General features: G+C 38.7%; 1 protein-coding gene across 11 annotated transcripts in view; it reads right to left on the reverse strand.

The window, feature by feature from the left end:
* Nucleotides 1-19,307, reverse strand: part of NCOA2 (nuclear receptor coactivator 2) — a 284,225-nt gene that overhangs the window by 172,464 nt on the left and 92,454 nt on the right. For 10 of the 11 annotated variants that reach the window (XM_043879374.1, XM_043879380.1, XM_043879370.1 and 7 more), the window contains exon 2: nt 7,526-7,582. The gene's annotated coding sequence lies outside the window, so the exon portion shown is untranslated. Of the gene's footprint in view, nt 1-7,525; nt 7,587-19,307 lie in introns of those variants that run through there. The other variant, XM_043879382.1, reaches the window with a different exon arrangement.

Genomic DNA, 19,307 nt, shown 5'->3' on the forward strand with positions numbered 1-19,307 from the left:
CATAATAGCCAAAGATATCAAATTTGTGGAAATAAATACATAATAAGCAAATGCCTCTCATTTTCTAGGGTCAAGGATGGTCAATAAGTAGGTAAGCGTATAGCTCCTGGTGTGGCATGCCTGGACCCCTCAGGGCCAGAGGATTGCCACCAGGGCAGAATATCCGTGGGGATTATGGCCAACGCTGCAGACATCATTTGGCTGTGGCATTGAACAGTTTTGATGATAGTCACTGTGGTGTCAAAGCAGAAAAGTTTTGTCTTAAAATCAAAAGATGGGAAATAGATAAATAAAATGAGGACACATTATGGTTTAGAGCAATATGGACTGGAATTTAGGATATGTTAAAATCACAATATATTTAATGTATTTAAAAGATAACAGCAGTATGTTACAAAGACTAAGATTTAATATTTTCTCTTTAATGGAAAAGTTTGAGACGGATCTTGACTTATAAATATATCAGTGAACAAGTTCAAAGAAGTAATAACTTACCTGTTAGACAATAAAGATTTTATAAAACTTTGGGAATATTCTGAAGGAGTAACAACAATAAACATCTAACTTCTGCATTAGGGGAAAATTTTAATGTTCCAAAGCATCTAGCTTCAAAGAAAATCTAAAATCAAGATTCCACTGGGTTCATGCACAAAATCTACTATTGTATATAAGTAAAACTCATAAAACCAACTTAATTTGTCTAACAGATGTTTAATTCAAGTCAAAGGAAATTTCCATTTCCATTCCATTCAAATATAATAGCATCAGTAACCACCATACAGTTTTCAAACTTTATCTTATAACCTAGCAAATAGTTTATTTTCTGGACTGTAATAAAACTGCCATATAAAAGGAAGAATTAGAAATCTAGATCAAACAGCCTTTTTAGTGACAAAGAACTCAAAGAAACTGCAAGATAAACTGTTTCCTCCAGCCTTAGTTTTCTCTATTCTAACTTAAGCCACTGATTCAATAATTACAACACAGTTGTTTCTTCAAAGGTATTCTTTCATAGTTTAGGTGAAGAAGTCAAAGTCTTGGTATTCATATAAGCACGGGAAAGTCTTTTACAAGCTCACCCATTCATCTGTCTGATGAAACTTAACCCCAGCTCATCACACCCCTGCTTTTTAGTCCTTTCTCTTCTCAAGGAGGTACAATAAAATTGGGCTCCAATGCCGTGATACTGACAGCTAACAGACTACTCATCATTTAGGTGAAGACCACAAAATTTCAAAAGTATGATTTCTGCTCATGTTAGAATTTAACTGGCACCAAAAAGGCAGAAACTGTCGTTAAAGAAAGCAAAGCCCTCAAATTATCAATTCTAAATCAATTCAGTATTTTTGAATACTTCCCAAAGCAGTAAAGGCAAATAAGTCTACAGACTATGGCACAACAATCTCTCAACCTTGCCTGGAGACACATACTTAAGAGATCCTCCGAAACTGGACTACATACATCTATAGTATATGGTTAAATTCTTATTTAGCCATTATTAAATGCTACATATTTCTTCCTTCCCCTTGGCTCTTTTTGGATGGGAAGGCAGAACTGTTGCTGTGACTAGAACAAAATAATATATTTCCACTGACTGAAGAAACCCATGATTCATTCATGAAGTAGCACACAAGGCTCTGACAAACCAAATGTGCAAAACTGCGTTAAAATCACAAGTTTCAAAATTCACCGTTAATGTCTCAGGTTATGGCCACTTTTCCCGAGTCTCAAGCTAGCAACGGAAGTCTCAACAGAAACCTCTATATCCCAACAGCAAAGAAACACAGGAAAAAAGAAAGGTAGGGAGGGATGGAGGGAAGGAGGACGGAAGGCAAGCTCTATGTAATCATTATGGATATGGATAATTTTATAAACAAATGTTTAATTTACCCCTTACATTCAGATGCTATGAACAGTGGAAAACAAGATGCATGATTTGTGCTTCAAAAATAAACTATGAGGTGTTTAATGGAAGCAGCCTGATTTTATTTGCTATTTTCTCTTTAAGGAAATTCTGGCAAGGTCAGCTGACTCAAATTCAACACCTGTCCAGAAAATAACATACATCTGTCACTTCTTCCAAAATGAAAGTGAATGGCATAGCTAAAATTCCTTGTGTGTGTGTGTGTGTGTTCAGTTGCTAAGTTATGTCTGACTCTTCGTGACCCCATGGACTGTAGTCCACCAGGCTCCTCTGTCCACAGAATTTTCCAGGCAAGAATACTGGAGTGGGTCACCATTTCCTTCTCCAGGGGATCTTCCTGACCCAGGGATCGAACCCGTCTCTTGTGTCTCCTGCATTGTCAGGCAGATTCTTTACCCTAGTAACTGACCCACATCAAAGGCCATGCACTTGTTACTACGGTGGCACAAATGTGCAATTCTGCTTATCGCAGATTTTCTCCCTAAAGCTAACAACTCTACTGTTCAGGTTAAGTAGAACATACAAGTTTGAATTGAAATCTAAAGGCCAGTAACAAAAAAGGCAAAAGAATGTAAGTTTTATTAATATAAACGATCTGCAACCAGTTCTCTCCACTCTCAGGCATATATACACCTATGCTACAGATCTCTCCTTCTTTCTCAGAAGAGTCTAGCTCCAGCGCTACTTCCTCTAAGACATGCTAACTCAAAAGATCAACACAAGGTATAGGCTGGCAATACTTTTGCATTAGCCATCTAATCCCACAAGGCTGACAGTAGCTTTTCAGAGGAACCTGAAGTGTCATGTATGCATGCTAAGTTGCTTCAGTTGTATCTGACTCTGTGATCCTATGGACTGTCGCCCACCAGGCTCCTCTGTCCATTAGATGCTCCAGACAAGAAAGAATACTGGAGTGGGTGGTTATGCCCTTCTTCAGGGGACCTTCCCGACCCAGGGATCAATAACACCTCCTGCACTGGCAAGCAGGTTCTTTACCACTAGCGCCACCTGGGAAGCCCTAGACTGGCAGTACTTTTAATTATTTTCAAAGAATATCAATTTTAATTATTTTCAAAGAATATCAAAGAATTTTCAAAGAAGTCATGCTTAGAATTTATCAATTAAAAAAACACAGTGCTCTCCCAGTGAAATCTCTCTACACTGAAATTCAACTTACAGCCCAAGAAACATCCTGATGAATGTTATAAAAAGTCATGTTTTAAAACTGCTGCAACTCTAAATTTTGCTATTCTAGCATTTGAATGAACCATAAAAACCAGATTCTGCCCTATTTCTGGTAAATCTTTCAACAATGCACTGAGCTGACATCACTTTGCTTGTCTGGACCCCTGCTCTACACGCAGACAGCCTGGACTCTCCCAATGTCTCAACTTCATCAAGCACAACACACCTCCCTCCCGGAATGTGCACCTTCAGAGGGGCACACTCTGCAAGCACTGCTGCCCCCGTGCAAACAGGACACTTGCTATGAGGGACAGCTTTTGCTGTTGTTGCTGCTGCCTTGATCTCTACCATAGATTAAGACTTTCAGCAGCAGCAGACATATAATCAGAAATCGAGGCTCAGTTTTCCCCTCTTTAAGAGAAACATCAGAGAGCCAATTCAATGGGGAAAGAACCTGCAAGGAAATATGGAGTTAAATATGCAGCAGTGCTCCTTTTTCAGTTTAACACATTGGGGTAGGTATTCTTTATATTTCCCATTGCACTTAGGATAGACTAACAGGAAATAAATAATTAATATTCTGAAAGGGAAGAGAGTGAGAAGTAAGGAGGGGTGGCCTGAAGGTGAAGGTAAGGAGGGAAGGGAGAAAGGAAAGTTAATGGTGCTGAATGAATGTAGTTTCATGGGGAAAAACTAAACCAAGCTGTTTACATGAATGTGTGCATAAAAAGGGAAGAAAATGGAAGGGAAAAATGCTTTAAAAACTTGCATGTCACACAAATAGTTTCCAACTGTGGCTTTGTGTCAGTAACACCCACTGGAAGATAATTTCAACTTACCAGTAAGCCTGTTTTTTCCTGGGTCCATTCTACGTACAAGGAGCAGACGGTTCTAACCATGGGGTGGGGGTGGGCTCTGGATTCCAGTTTGAATAGCTAAATGGCTGAGGGCATTTTATCAACTGTCAAAATATTTATTTTTCCAAATCACAGTGCCTATACTGCTGACATCTGAAGGAAATACCACCAAAATAGCAATACAATTAAATGCTGGCAGATTTTTGCCTAAAGCATTTAAATATTAATATACTACATTTCTGTTTAGAATAATACTGGTTTTCTCAGATGTGTAGTCAAATCAAGCTGCCTGTCTTCATGGGAATTTACACACCTCTCAGTTAAATCCAACACCTAATCACAAATCTTTTCATGTCTATGAACAAAGAAGGAATTCAAAGTTCAAGAAATACTCATTTCAAATGTATTTTCAACCAGTGGGGACATAATTTCTTTTATGTCTTGATACACTTAATATACTGTTTAGTGTTTAGCACTGAGTATACAGCATACCACAAGAGGTATATCATGCTTTACTGTACTTTGGAGAACTCTCTCTCCATGTTGGTAATGAAGAGTTGAGATCTAACCTAGCATGCATGAACAACCTTCAGCCACCCATCCCATTCTGTCCCCACCCTAGATATCTCTATTGTAGAGAAAATAAACTTATAAATAAATCCACAATATATATGACTCCACAGTGAGCCCAGGTCTCCATAGCAAAGGGAATATTACACTTCAAGGCTACACTGTCAAAATAGATTTATCTAATGCTCCTGTTTTGACTATCAATTCTGAGAAATTTTTATTGGCCAACCTTAAAAATGCTTAAAATGTGAGATTACAATGGCAACACTCACGAAGCTATAGATTAGGAAGCACAGTCCAGCAGCTAAAAAAATTCTTTTTAAATTCAAACTACAGAATTCTCTTCTACTATACTCAAACCTGAAATTTGCATTTACACTCAGAGACAGAATCCTTTATGAAAGTGTGAAGAAGTATACTTAATCATGTTTTCAAATCAAAATTTTAATATACATTCATGTACAGTATCTCATAGGGCTTCTCTGGTGGCTCGGTGGTAAGGAAGCCGCCAGCCAGGGCAGGAAACGCAGGTCCTATCCCTGCATCGGGGAGATCCCCTGGAGGAGGGCATGGCAATCCACTCCAGTATTTCTCTCCTGGAGAATCCCACGGACAGAGGAGCCTGGCAGGCTACAGTCCATGGGGTCACAAAAGAGTCCGACATGACAGAGCGACTAAACAACAACAATATATTATATATTTGAGACTCAAAATATTTCTGTATTATACATCCTACTCAACCTTGAAAAGAAACTAAATAAGGAAAGCTGAAGATCTTTTCGGACCAACTCTGCTTTATCTCAAAGTTATGTTACTTCATTTCTTAAATGATTAAAATAAATCTCCATAGAGACATAAATTATGATACCATCCAAGATAAGGGTTCTAAGTAATTCTATAGTCACAATATTTCACACAACCTGTTCTCTGTAAAAGTGATTTATCCAACAAATCACAGATGCCACTCGTAACATAGTATTTCTAATATTGCAAGGAATAAAGAATTGATTCAGAGGACACCATATTTTTTAAAAAACAACAACAACAAAATGAATCCAAATGGCTTTTTCCCACGCACCTGCCCCCCAAAAGTGAGTATGAAATTAAAGGGCCAGAGTGGGACTTTAAATTGTTTAGGGCATCATTAAATTTCAAATGAGTCGTCATGTTATACAGTTTGAAATAAAGGTTAAAAGACCTACTAATGAAATATAAGCAAAATATTCCAAAATATTTGATTTTAAAATTAATTTTAAGTCCTCAAATATGAATTCTGTGTTCCTATATTACATTTATTGCCACAAATATGCTTGCATTTAAGGCTACTTAGGCAGAAAATGGAGCTCGGGGGTTAAGACCAAAGTCTTTGGAGTGGCAAACTGCCACTTGCTTGATATGACCTTGAAAAAGTCACTTAACCTCTCTCAGCTTCAATTTCCTTATCTGTTATTCTGAAGATAATGAAAAGCACTTACATAATGCCTGGTACACAGTGAGGGAGCTATAAGTAATAACTGCTGTTATTTAGTATTATCAAAGGAATCTCTGCAAGTTGCACTTGCAAATTAGATGTAAATAAGAAATGGCTGTGTAATTCCCAAAATTTAACTTAAAAAAAAAAAAAAAAAGGCCTAGAGGTTAGACTTACTTCTTTCTATAAATGAAAAACCATGATGGCAAAAGGAGAGACCAGTACCTAAAGAGGGTCAAACAGATCAAAAAACAATGCATACCAAAAATGAAAGGTAACAAGCCAAGAGTGGTGACTAACATCCTGGGACACTTAGGGAACAACCGCCAAGCGCACCAGGTAGCAGCGGTGTCAGCTTACGCACGTGGCTGCTTCAATAGTGAATTCACACATCAACACAGGCGGCAGAAGAGCGGCCCCAAACTACCCTCAGTCTACAGAGAGCACAACTTAAGTAAATTACACTTTGTAGGCACTGACAGGTAGTGGGAAAATTTTAACTTGTTTGGTTTTCAGAGATTAAAACTGGACAGCTAGGGTCCAATAAACTTTGTTCTCCATAAAGTTATCATAAAACATGTCCATCATGGTAGCGTGATGGAGTAAGGAGGTGAGAAGCTCCCACACTTGCGTCAGATTTATCCATCACTTAATCCTAAGAATCTACTAGGGTGGTGACAAAATACAGAATTGGAAGCATCATCCTCTGACTTCTACCCTGATTAATCATACTTGAGTAACACAGGTAATTTCCCTGAGCATTTAAGAGCTCTATACTTAAAAAGTATGTAATAGAAATTAATTTCATATTTAGAAAAAAGTATAAAGAACTATTTCTAGTTTGTATTTACAGATGCAGAGTTCAATGACTCTGAATATAAATCAATTCTTAATATCCATTACCCAGTAATTACTGTAACAAACATTTATTCAGTCTTTCCTATTCAATGAGCACTATTCTAAGGGCTACAGATACTGTTTTTAACAAGACAAAAGTGGCCCCAATGTTCATGGAGCTTATATTCTAGTATGAGAGACTAAAAATAAAAATATATCACATGATCATAAACATTATGATAAAAATAAATCAGAGTTGTGTGATAAGGAGTGATTGAGAAGCTATTTCAGACTGGTTGGACCAGAAGAGCCTGCTCATTAAATCTACCTGTGTAAGACTGAAATTTGCTGCCAAAATCTATAGCAACCATTCTTTTATTTATGTGTAAAAATAAACATACACATTTTGCCAGGCTATGAAATTATAATTTACCTCATCCAACGGGTAAATGTAAGCTCTTCCCAAATACACATAACAAACAGCTATGGTCCTTTTACCTTCAAATATCATTTCCAACACATGGATACTGAATCTTCATAATAAAATAAATGTAGACAAATGTACGACATTTTAAAATTCACATTCATTTTATTTATATACTATATTGCTCAATTGTAAATAATTTAAAATGTTTGATTATACTTAAAAATCAAAATATACCAACAGGAAAGCTTACTCACCTGTGGCTGTACACAGTGCAGAAGATCTATAAATGTGTAGCCAAATCCAAGAGAAATCTGCAATAAAAAGAAATGAAAAAATATGAACAAAAAATGCAGAATCCCATCAGACTCATTAGATTTGGTATGATTTTTAATAACCAATGTAAGTAATACTCATTAATAACATCTCTCTACTCAATAACTCACTGATACCATGTAAATCAAGAAGCAGACTTGCTGCATAACTTTTATTTGTTCACACTAATAAGACACAAGGCCACATTTCAGGGTGAATTATGAGGTGTCTACCCATCAAGTTTTGAGTTCTCGACATAAAACACATTACATTTTCTGGTAACTGCTTGTCTCATCACTAGCACTTCACAAATAAAAGCAGAGAAGGCCAGAGCTACCCATTTTTACACGGCACTCCTAGGCTAATGACCACCCCACGGTAACACAGCGTGGAAGAGATGTTTGCCAAATGAATGAATGAATGATTTAAGTAAATGATTAATTAAGCTAGCATACTGATCTTACTCTGCTGTGATTTACAGTTTGCCTCTATGGAAGAGAATGGCTTGAAATTATTGAAATAAAAATCTGTCAAAACTGCTTAAACAAAGACATTCAAAAGTGAATAACTTAAAAAAAAAAGTCTAGAGCATATTGATGCAATAGGGAATTCCCTGGAGGGTCAGTGGTTAGGACTTGGCTCTCACTCTCAAGGGCCCTAGGTTTGATTCCCTGGTCAGGAACTAAGATCTTGCATGCTGCATGGCAGAGCCAAAACAAATTTTAAAATAACCATAAAAATGATGCTATTTATGGCAATTGGCAGAAGTAAGAATGGATAAGAAAGTAAGAATTGAACATTTTCAATAATGAGGGCAAGAGCTCCCCAAGTTTCTTCTGGGTCTGTACCTTTGAGAAGAAAGAACTTAGCAATGAAGGACCATGCACTTCCTTTGACCCACACAAGGGTCACTTACACTGCACCTAAGAAGTTTCCTTCCAAGATGCACGGCCCAGAATACAAACATGGCAAATATATGCCTATGAGATTTTTCCCCCCATTTATTTTTATTAGTTGGAGGCTAATTACTTTACAATATTGTAGTGGTTTTTGCCATACATGGACATGAATCAGCCATAGATTTACATGTGTTCCCCATCCCAATCCCCCCTCCCACCTCCCTCTCCATCCCATCCCTCTGGGTCTTCCCAGTGCACCAGCCCTCAGCACTTGTCTCATGCATCCAGCCTGGGCTGGTGATCTGTTTCACCCTTGATAGTATACTTGTTTCAATGCTGTTCTCTCTGAACATCCCACCCTCGCCTTCTCCCACAGAGTCTAAAAGTCTGTTTTGTACATCTGTCTCTCTTTTTCTGTTTTGCATATAGGGTTATCGTTACCATCTTTTTAAATTCCATATATATGCGTTAGTATATTGTATTGGTGTTTATCTTTCTGGCTTACTTCACTCTGTATAATGGACTCCAGTTTCATCCATCTCATTAGAACTGATTCAAATGAATTCTTTTTAATGGCTGAGTAATATTCCATAGTGTATATGTACCATAGCTTCCTTATCCATTCATCTGCTGATGGGCATCTAGGTTGCTTCCATGTCCTGGCTATTATAAACAGTGCTGTGATGAACACTGGGGTGCACGTGTCTCTTTCAGATCTGGTTTCCTCGGTGTGTATGCCCAGGAGTGGGATTGCTGGGTCATGTGGGCCTATGAGATTTTATGTGTACTAATGTTTACCACTCTCGTGTACATTACAGATCTAAGGAAAACTGCACGACTGCTACTGAGCGACTGCTAGCAGCAGGTTTCCGTCTTTACTGGATTTAATCAGCTTCAAGGAATGTTTTTACAAACTGAGCTACTGTACTTTTTTCCCTTCAGGTGACACCAATCTGTAATAATTCATACTCTGAATCATTATCAGGGTTGAGTATTAACTTACTTCTCAGCCCTTTGTTCTTTAGAATAAATAAAACCTAACAGTAAAAAAAAAAACTAATGTTAATTTAATACTCAAACTACCAATTTAATACTCAAACTGCCATTGTTTTAGGGCACTAGAAACATCTGATTTCATAACCTGAGAGGTCTAAAAGGGAAAGAAATGGGGGAAAATGCACTTTCATTTTTACCAGGACCTGCTTAGGTTGGACGCCAGCATATATAAACAAATGCAGCTAAGGAATCAGGCAGAGATGATTCATGAAAAACAAAAGGAAATCTATATGCAAACAAGAAGTTATCATAGTAAATAAAATGAATAGATTCTCCTCAAGTGGTAGTCCATGAGCAGTGTGCAATAAACTATTACATAATAGGGGTCATCAATTCTTTACAGTGCTCCTGGGGTAAATATACTCATTATGCTGACCTACTTAAGCCCATTCTAATTCTATACCAACAACTAATTTGCTCAAGGACATCACACTAGGCAACAGTCAAGAGTTAAAACTTGTGATATGAGTAGAAATGATGACATTAAACAACTACGGCTTGATCTACACCATTCACAAAGGCTTTTCTGAATGTGCTAATATAAGGAGGAAAAAGTGCTAATGAATCCAAACTAAACAAAGATACATAAAAACATGAAGACAGACGATACATAAAAACATGAAGACCGTATATTATGATACCTTGGTGTGACACTTTTTTACTTTTTCTTGGTGTGACACTTTAAACCAGAAGAACTAATAAAATACTTATAAACAGAGAATTACAAAATGTTTTCTAAGTCACCGTCTCTGTGTCTGTGTGCATGCTTGGCTGTGTCTGACTCTTTGTGATCCTGTGGACTATAGCCCACCAGGCTCCTCTGCCCATGGAAGTAATAGCTATTTAAAGCAACTGTTCGAGCAATTACAATCCTGTAAGAAACGGACATCTTCCTACTCTTCTGTGAGCCCTGACAGATTTCAGGAAGCTCCTTTAAGAGTTTCAAGGGAAGAGGAGCAGACGACTACCCTGAGCCTGGCAGAGTGACAGAAGGACAGAGAGGAACCTTGCAGGAAATGACAGAGGGATACACGTGTCCTCTCTCTTACAACCACTACTATTTCCATTGTATAAACCAAAGAGATAAACCTCCTCTCCATAGAAAAAAAAAGCTGCCTGGAGCAGATACAAAAACTTAGGGCTAAGATCATCAAACAGGTGAGGTTTCAAAACCTGGCTCTCTCACGTGAATACTGCTGCTGTTAATATTTCCATCACAAGCCAGCTGCTTAGGCGTGTGACCTCAAAAATGTTATTGTGGACTCAACTATCAAATGAGGATAATGTCCTCTCTGCACCACCCTGAAAGTATTAAATGAGATAATTACACAAAGCACTTGGTACATGGCAGGCATTACACATAATTATGATTCTGCCAAGTGTGATTGTGCTAAATGCTGCTAGCTGTGACAAGTTAACTCAGTACAATGACAAGCCTACCCTAGCCCAAGTAAAACTGATCTTTCCTGAGACGTCTTAATAGATTTCTCTGCCCATAATCGCCCAGGCAGATGCATAAACATGGAGCCTGATGGGATTTTTTTTTTTTTTTTTCTTTCTTGGCCATGCTGTGTAGCATGCAGGATCTTCGATCCTTGACCAGGGATTGAACCAGTGCCCCCTGCAGTAGAAATGCAGTCTTAACACCTGCACCGCCAGGGAAATCCCCTGATCAGACATTTTTGAATGAGGACTGGCTTTAAAACTAAAAGCGGAAAGATAATGTTAACACCTGATTTCAAATCCTACAATAAAGTTATAATAATCAAAGAGGTAGGGTACTTCCATAAACAACAGAAGAGAACAGAGTCCAAAACAGGCTCACACATTTATATCAATCCGTATTCAATAAAGGTGACACAGTAATTCAGTGAAGAAAGGAGCAGTCTTTCCAAAAAAATGATACCAAAAACTGATTATACATATGAGAGGGAGGAAGAACCTCAACCTTTACCTTGCACTATGGAAAAAATCAACTCAAAATGGATAGCATCACAGATCTAGAAATAAGAGCTACAAAGACTGTAAAAGAAAGCAGTTGGAGAAAATTACTGTGGATTAGGCAAAAATATTTTAGGTATGATACTTAAAGGCATAAAAGAAAAAAAAAAACTGTTTAAAGACCATAAAAGAAAAACACAAAACTGAATTCCTTTATAATTAAAACTTCTGGGCTTCCCTGGTGGCTCAGTGGTAAAGAATCCACCTGCCAATGCAGGAGACACAGGTTCGATCCTTGATCTGTGAAGACCCCACATGCTGCAGGGCAACTGAACCTGTGCAACCCAACGACTGAGCTTGTGAGCCCAGGAGCCACAACTACTGAGCCCACAGCCACAACTAGGGAAGTCTGCGCGCCCTAGAGCCTGTGCTCTGCAGCAAGAGAAGCCACCACAAGGAGAAGCCCACACACTGCAAGAAAGAGTAGCGACCCCTGGTTGCAACTAGAGAAAGCCACTCGCAGCAATGAAGAGCCCAGCCAAATAAAACAAAAAATTGAAAAATAATAAAGTTAAATCTCCTGTTCTTCAAAAGAAATAATTTAACAAATGAAAACACAAGCTACAGACTGAAAGAAAATACTGGCAAAACAACTATCTGAAAACATGTATGTATTTAGAATATATAAAGAGCTAAATATATAATAAAGGATGTACATAGAATAAAGGACTCTCACAATAATAAAACAGTTCAATTTTTTTAAATGAGAAAAATATGTGAAGACATTATATATATATACATATATATATAGATAATAAGGAACGTACATCAAAAAATATTGGGTATCATTAGTCATTAGGAAAATGGAAATCAAAATTAAAACAAAATACCATAGCCCATCCAGTAAAATACCCAAAGCATTGCCAAGGATACGGAGAAACTAGAACCTTCCCATTTTATCCCTTGCGGGTGGGAAAGTGCAATAACACAGTCATTTTGGAAAACAGCTTGGAAGTTTCTCATCATCTAACCCAACTATTTCACATCAAGGTGTGTTTTCATTCATCTCAGGGACAGAGGACCATACAGAGAGTTGTACATGAATGTTCTTATCAATTATGCTGAAAAAAATTCAAAAGTTTCAGTTGGACAATGAATCTTTTTCAGAATGTGATACATTCATACAATGAAATACCACTCAACAATAAAAAGGAATGGATAGCTAACGTTTGCCGCAGCATACATGAGTCTCAAAAACATTTTGCTAAAGAAAGAAGCCGGACACAAAGACAACAGACTACACGATTTCACTTACTTGAAATTCCTAGAAAAAGTAAAACCACAGAGACAGAAAACAGATACGTGGTATCCTGGGTTAGGGAATGCAAGTGGGGACCGACTGAAAATGGCAGCTCACTCCAGTATTCTTGCCTGGAGAATTCCACGGACAGAGGAGCCTGGTGGGCTTCAGTCCACGGGGTCACAAGAGTCAGACACGACTGAGTGACTAAACCAACAACCAACAGTAGCAAATGGTGGTGTGAGCATTTGCCAAGGAGAGCGTCAACTAACACAATTACTTTGAGACAAAAAACAAAAGAAAAAGAAATCCGGACTGAGCTAACATCACTTAAAAAAGATTGTTGGCAGCATTAAAGGAATAGGTTGATGATTTTCTAAAAGGCAGGGGAGGGTTAGAAGGAGATACACTTGATATTTTATTTGCTTGTTTAAAAAAATGAATAGTTAGGAATAGAGCCAGAGGAAGGAAAATAAGCCAGAAAGAAAATGAAGTTGTGTGTGTAATAGTGTCTAAGACAGCACCTTCTAACTAGTAGTATAAGGGAAGGGCCATATCTTGCTGTTTGGGTTTAATATCACCACAAATAACAACTATCATTGAGAGCTCTGAGCAAAGGGCTTGAGATGTGTTACTTAATTTAATCTTCCTAACAACCCTATGAGGCAGGTACTGCCACTATCATCACTCCTCTGTAGATTCAGAAACTTAACTGAGATGAAGCCCAAGGTCACAGAGCTGATATGGCAGCAAAGCCTGGATCTGAACCCAGAGTCTGACTGCTGAGTCTATTATGCACTTACCCACTAGACTATTATGAAAACTTCGATAATGTTATCATTGTTGGCAATTTGATGTGAAAAAGGTGGCCCAAAATGTGATCAGCCTGAAAACAGCCACCTTGAGTTTTTGGTATGGTACCAACAAGAGCAGTGTGTTCCTCACGCCACCCAGGCTGACACTGTTAATAAATCTGGACATTATTTTTTTCCTGACTCAAATGTAGCCTCATAATTTTCTCAGGATTGCCACCAATTAAAGGAAGTCATCAGGACTTCCCTGGTGATCCAGTGGTTAAAGACTCTAGGCTGCCAATGCAGGGGCGCAGCAGTTTGATCACTGGTTGGGGAACTAAGATCTCACATACTGTGAGGCACGGCCAAAAAGTTAAAAAGAGAAAAGAGAAAGAGAAAGTCATCAACACCAGTGTCAGTATGCAAAAAATATACTTTCTAACTGTAACGAAACCAACTTGATTTTTGATGGACTACAGAGTACATGGAACCAGCCACTGGAAAGATAACTAATAAAAGGGGAGTCACCATACTTCATGTTCCAACGTAGGTCTTCTTTGTAATTTAGCCAGCACCAGCTCAGTCAACAAGCCAGTCAGACACGTTGATAGAAATGAAGAGGACACACGGGGAAAGGAAGAGAAAGCTAGAGGTACTGATCAAATTACTTGAGATTTTTCAACAGTTCAAGCCAATAATTTTTCCACTTGTTGCTGAAAAGTACAAAAACTCCCAAGCAACTGAACAGAAAACACCTTTACCTTGGCCTGTTTCAATTCATGTAACATCAAGAGGAAAGCCTTACTTTCAAGATTTACCTGTGAGAACTACTTCAGATTACTGAATAGGACACTGCATTTATATATATATATAACACATATTTTAGATAAAATATCCATAAAGGCCTTAATAAGGTAAAGAAAGTATACTACATATACAAGGTAAAATTCTTTCCCAAATATTAAGTTAATGGTGCTAAAAATAACATCTAATCTACAGAAGAATAATGTGTAAGTTAACTGATGAATATACTTTAGACAATATACTTCTATATATATTTTATAGACAAGCTTATGTTTTCTTTCTTTGTTTAAACAGTTCAATGATTCCTAACCCATGAACTCTTTATACAAGGCACCTAAAACAATAAAACAAACCAGTGAATATAACAAAAAAGACACACAGATATAGTGAACAAACTGGTGGTTACCAAGGGGGAGGGAAGGTAGGAAAGGGCAAGATGGGGGTAAGGGAGCTGGGCATATATTGGAAGAAAAACATGGTCTGAAAGGATACACGAACACCCGTGTTCACCGCAGCACTGCTTACAAGAGTCAAGACATGGAAACAACCTCAACGTCTGTCAACAGAGGCATGAGTAAAGAGTTGTGTTTCAGAAATACAGAACAGACTTTTGAACTCTGTGGGAGAAGGCGAGGGTGGGATGTTTCAAAAGAACAGCATGTATACTATCTATGGTGAAACAGATCACCAGCCCAGGTGGGATGCATGAGACAAGTGCTCCGGCCTGGTGCACTGGGAAGACCCAGAGGAATCGGGTGGAGAGGGAGATGGGAGGGGGGATCGGGATGGGGAATAAGTGTAAATCTATGGCTGATTCATATCAATGTATGACAAAACCCACTGAAATGTTGTGAAGTAATTAGCCTCCAACTAATAAAAAAATTAAAAAAAAAAAAAAAAAAAAAAGAGTTGTGTTTAGCTAAAGCTGAAATTCCAATACTTTGGCCACCTCATGCAAAGAGTTGACTCATTGGAAAAGACCCTGATGCTGGGACGGATTGGGGGCAGGAGAAGAAGGTGATGACAGAGGATGAGATGGTTGGATGGCATCACCAACTCGACGGACATGAGTTTGAGTAAACTCCAGGAATTGGTGATGGACAGGGAGGCCTGGCATGCTGTGATTCATGGGGTCGCAAAGAGTCGGACACGACTGAGCGATTGAACTGAACTGTAAAATGGAGTATTACTCAGCCATAAAAAGGGATGAAACGGTCCCATCTGCAGAGGTGTAGACAGACCCAGAGGCTGTCATACAGAGTGAAGTAAGTCAGAAAGAGAAAAACACATATGTATAATTTCACTTTTATGTGGAATCTAGAAAAATGATAAATGGACTTATTTGCAAAGCAGAAATAGAGATAAAAGATGTGAAGAACAAATATATGGATACCAAGTGGGGAAGAGGGGATGGGATGAACTGACAGATTGGGACTGACATATATACACTTCTATATATAAAATGTATGACTAATGAGAACATACTGTATAGCACAAGAAACTCTACTCAACGCTCTGTAACGACCTAAAAGGGAAGGAAATGCAAAAGAGAGGGGGTGTATATATGTGTGTACCTGATTCACTCTGCCGTACAGCAGGGACACTACACTGCAAAGCAACTATACTCCAATAAAAGTTAATAAAAATAAAAATAAGAAAGTAAAATGCTTTTCCATGAAAAAAAAAAGATAGGGGTACGGGATTAAGATGTACAAGCTACTATGTATAAAATACATAAAGATATACTGCCCAACATAGGGAACATAACCAATACTTTCCAATAACTTATGCGTGCTCAGTCACTCAGCAGTGCCTGACTCTTTGTGATCCCCATGCACTGTAGCAGCCAGGCTCCTCTGTCCCTGGAATTTTTCAGGCAAGAATTCTTGTTTATGTCGCCATTTCCTCCTACAGGGGATCTTCCCAACCCAGGGATCAAACTCACATCTCCTGTGTCTCCTGCAGTGGCAGGGAGATTCCTTACCACTCTGCCACTTGGGAAGCACCATAATAACTACAAGAGGAGTGTAATCTTCAAATACTGTGAAACACTATGCTATAACATGAAAGTTAAATAAAACTGTAAATCATCTATACTTCAATTTTAAGTGAAGAAATTTATGACTTCATAACTTCTCATCCATACCAAGTATTAAAAACTTGTAAGCTACAATTAAAATAGATACATAGAAAAGGATATACCGTCTATTTAAAAACTCCTAAGCTATAGGTTACAGCCTGTGGGGTTGCAAAGGGTTGGACATGACTGAGCATACACACACACACCCAAGCTACAGGTAGGTACACATATACAATTGATATGTGTGATATGATGAAAAATAAAATACCCATCAAATTCACACATCTCATACAACCATTCCTTTCAAGTCTGTCTCTCACTCACCATGATCAGAGTTAATATAGTAATGCAACTATCACAAAACACTAACTCTTCAGAGAGCAGTATTCTCACACAGAGACAGACCTAGAAGAAAAACTAACTCAGATGTGGTTGAATGCACATGCCTCCAATTTGGGAGGCGACTGAAGACACTAAACCTGGAGGCGCTAACCTGACACCACCACTCAAACCCACTGCTGCGGCTTAAAGGACAAAAAGCTGGGAGTCTGGGATGAAGCCCCAAGGAACTCCTTTTAAAAATTATGTAGGAAAGGAACTAACCAAGGAGAATGAGAAGAAATTACCTAAGAGGCGGGAGGGAAACCAGCACAGAATCTGAGAGACGGAGTTCCCGGACAGAGAGGCTGGACAGCACTACTCAAGGCCCCTTAGTGAGAGCTGCACAGTATCTACCTGAGTTAAAGCAACAATCGCTCATGACTTTCCTAAGAGGAGTTTCATCAGAATGATACAGACATAAAGCAGACTGGAGAAAAGTTAAAGTGTTGGCAAGTGATAGGAAAAAAGGATTTGGACACAACATATGCAAATGATCACTATCATGACTAGCTTATATTAAAATTTGGCTCAAGGGGTAAAGAATCTGCCTGCCAATGCACGAGAAACAGGAGATGTGGGTTTGAGCCCTGGGTTGGGAAGATCCCCACTCCAGTAATCTTGCCTGGAAAATTCCATGAACAGAGGAGCCTGGCAGGCTACCGTCCATGGAGTTGCAAAGAGTCAGACATGACTGAGCACACACATCCCCCCAGATTGTGAGCTTCTTGAGGGCAAAGGTAAGGTTTCCTCTGTCTTTGATTAAGAAGACAACCTGTGGTTGGACAGGTGACCTTTTAAACAATGCTCCTGCAGAAGTCCTAGGGCTTTAACTAGGGTGCTCAGCCAAAAACACAAAGTAACAGTCTTGAAGAGAATTAGAGGGGAGAAAAGAAATAGCAATGTATTGGGGAGAAATTACTCTTTCTTAAACATAAAAGAAAGGCTCAGAGATGACTCCCACCAAGACTAGAACATGCCAACCTGTCAACCAACCAGTCTCCCCAAAATAAAAGGCCCCCAAAAACTATGAGTAGAATTTTAATTGTTTTCCTCCCAACAGGGTTGGATCATTTTGGCCTGAATGTTCCCTTCCATCCTCACTGAAATGGGAATAGGTACTGAAGCCTACAGTATACACCAGAAAAGGTGAGGATTACTACAGATTACCAATTTATTTTTTACAATAAATCAGTGTGAGAAGACACATCTACCATCCTTAATGCAATAAAATATAAATCCTGTTATAAATATTAACAACAGAGGAACAAAATCCACTCAGAGAGAGGGAATAAGACTGTGAACTCCTCTCAGAAACTCACCTTCTCCTTGGATGTTCACCCTAACTGCAATGACCACTCTGCTACAAAATGAGACTAGAAGCTTCCCCTCATAACCCTGAGCACAACCCACACAAATCTGCACAATAATTACCTCAGCTGTGGGGTAACAAAAGGAAGTGAATCAGAAGTAACATTAAAACTATATCATCTGAAGGAAAAAACCTCTATGATCTGTCTACAAAGGATGGGGCAGTCTTTAATCTCCCAGTCCCCAGCAGTGTCCTCAAATACCATGACACAGCTAGGGCTCAGCCATTTCAGTTGTGTCTGGCTCTTAGTGACCCTATGGACTGTGGCCCACCAGGCTCCTCTGTCCATGGGATTTTCCAGGCAAGAATACTGGAGGGGGTTGCCATGCCCTCCTCCAGGGGATCTTCCCCACCCAGGGATTGAACCCGCGTCTTCTGCACTGCAGGCAGATTCTTTACTGCTGAGCCACTGGGGAAGCCCCCACATCACAGGAACCCGCGCAAAGCTTCTGTCCACCAAAGCCCCTTCTGAGTTTGTTTCCTCTCTAAGGACCAGCTTCTTCCCCAGATGACTGTCACTGTCAATTCTCACTCAATTCTCACCCCCTCCAGGGAGGCTGCTGCTTTCAACAGTATATGACCACATTAAGATAATCATCGGTTCAACATAAAAAAGGGAACATTCTTTAAAAAAAAAAAACACACACAAAAAAAAACCAGTATGAAGGAGGGTAAGAGAGTGTCTTCTTTAAAAGGAAGGTGTTATATAATACCCATTTTATAACCAAGAAGAGGTAACACAATTTGTCTAAACCTGAGTCCACCTGGCTCAAGGACCTGTGCCTCTGCAGCTTGATCTACTGAAGACAAAAAAAAGAAGCAAGCACCCAAACAATGGCATGTTAGTTTTCAAGTTGAAAACAGCTCACAGTGTATATTTGTTCACAGGCCTAATTTTGTATCACAGATAAGTTCTTTTTCCCTTGGAGTACAATTAATTTTATGTGATATAATTAAGTGAAGCAGTATTTTATAGAGTTCTAGAAAGACTATGGCATTCCAAAACTGAGACTACTAGGAGAAAAGTACTGCAACTTAAGTTTATCCTTGGAGTACAAGTTAGTACATACTAACTTGTCTAACATACTAACTTGTCATTG

This window comes from Cervus elaphus, chromosome 21 (assembly GCF_910594005.1).
Source record: "Cervus elaphus chromosome 21, mCerEla1.1, whole genome shotgun sequence".
NCBI classification, from domain to species: domain Eukaryota; kingdom Metazoa; phylum Chordata; class Mammalia; order Artiodactyla; family Cervidae; genus Cervus; species Cervus elaphus.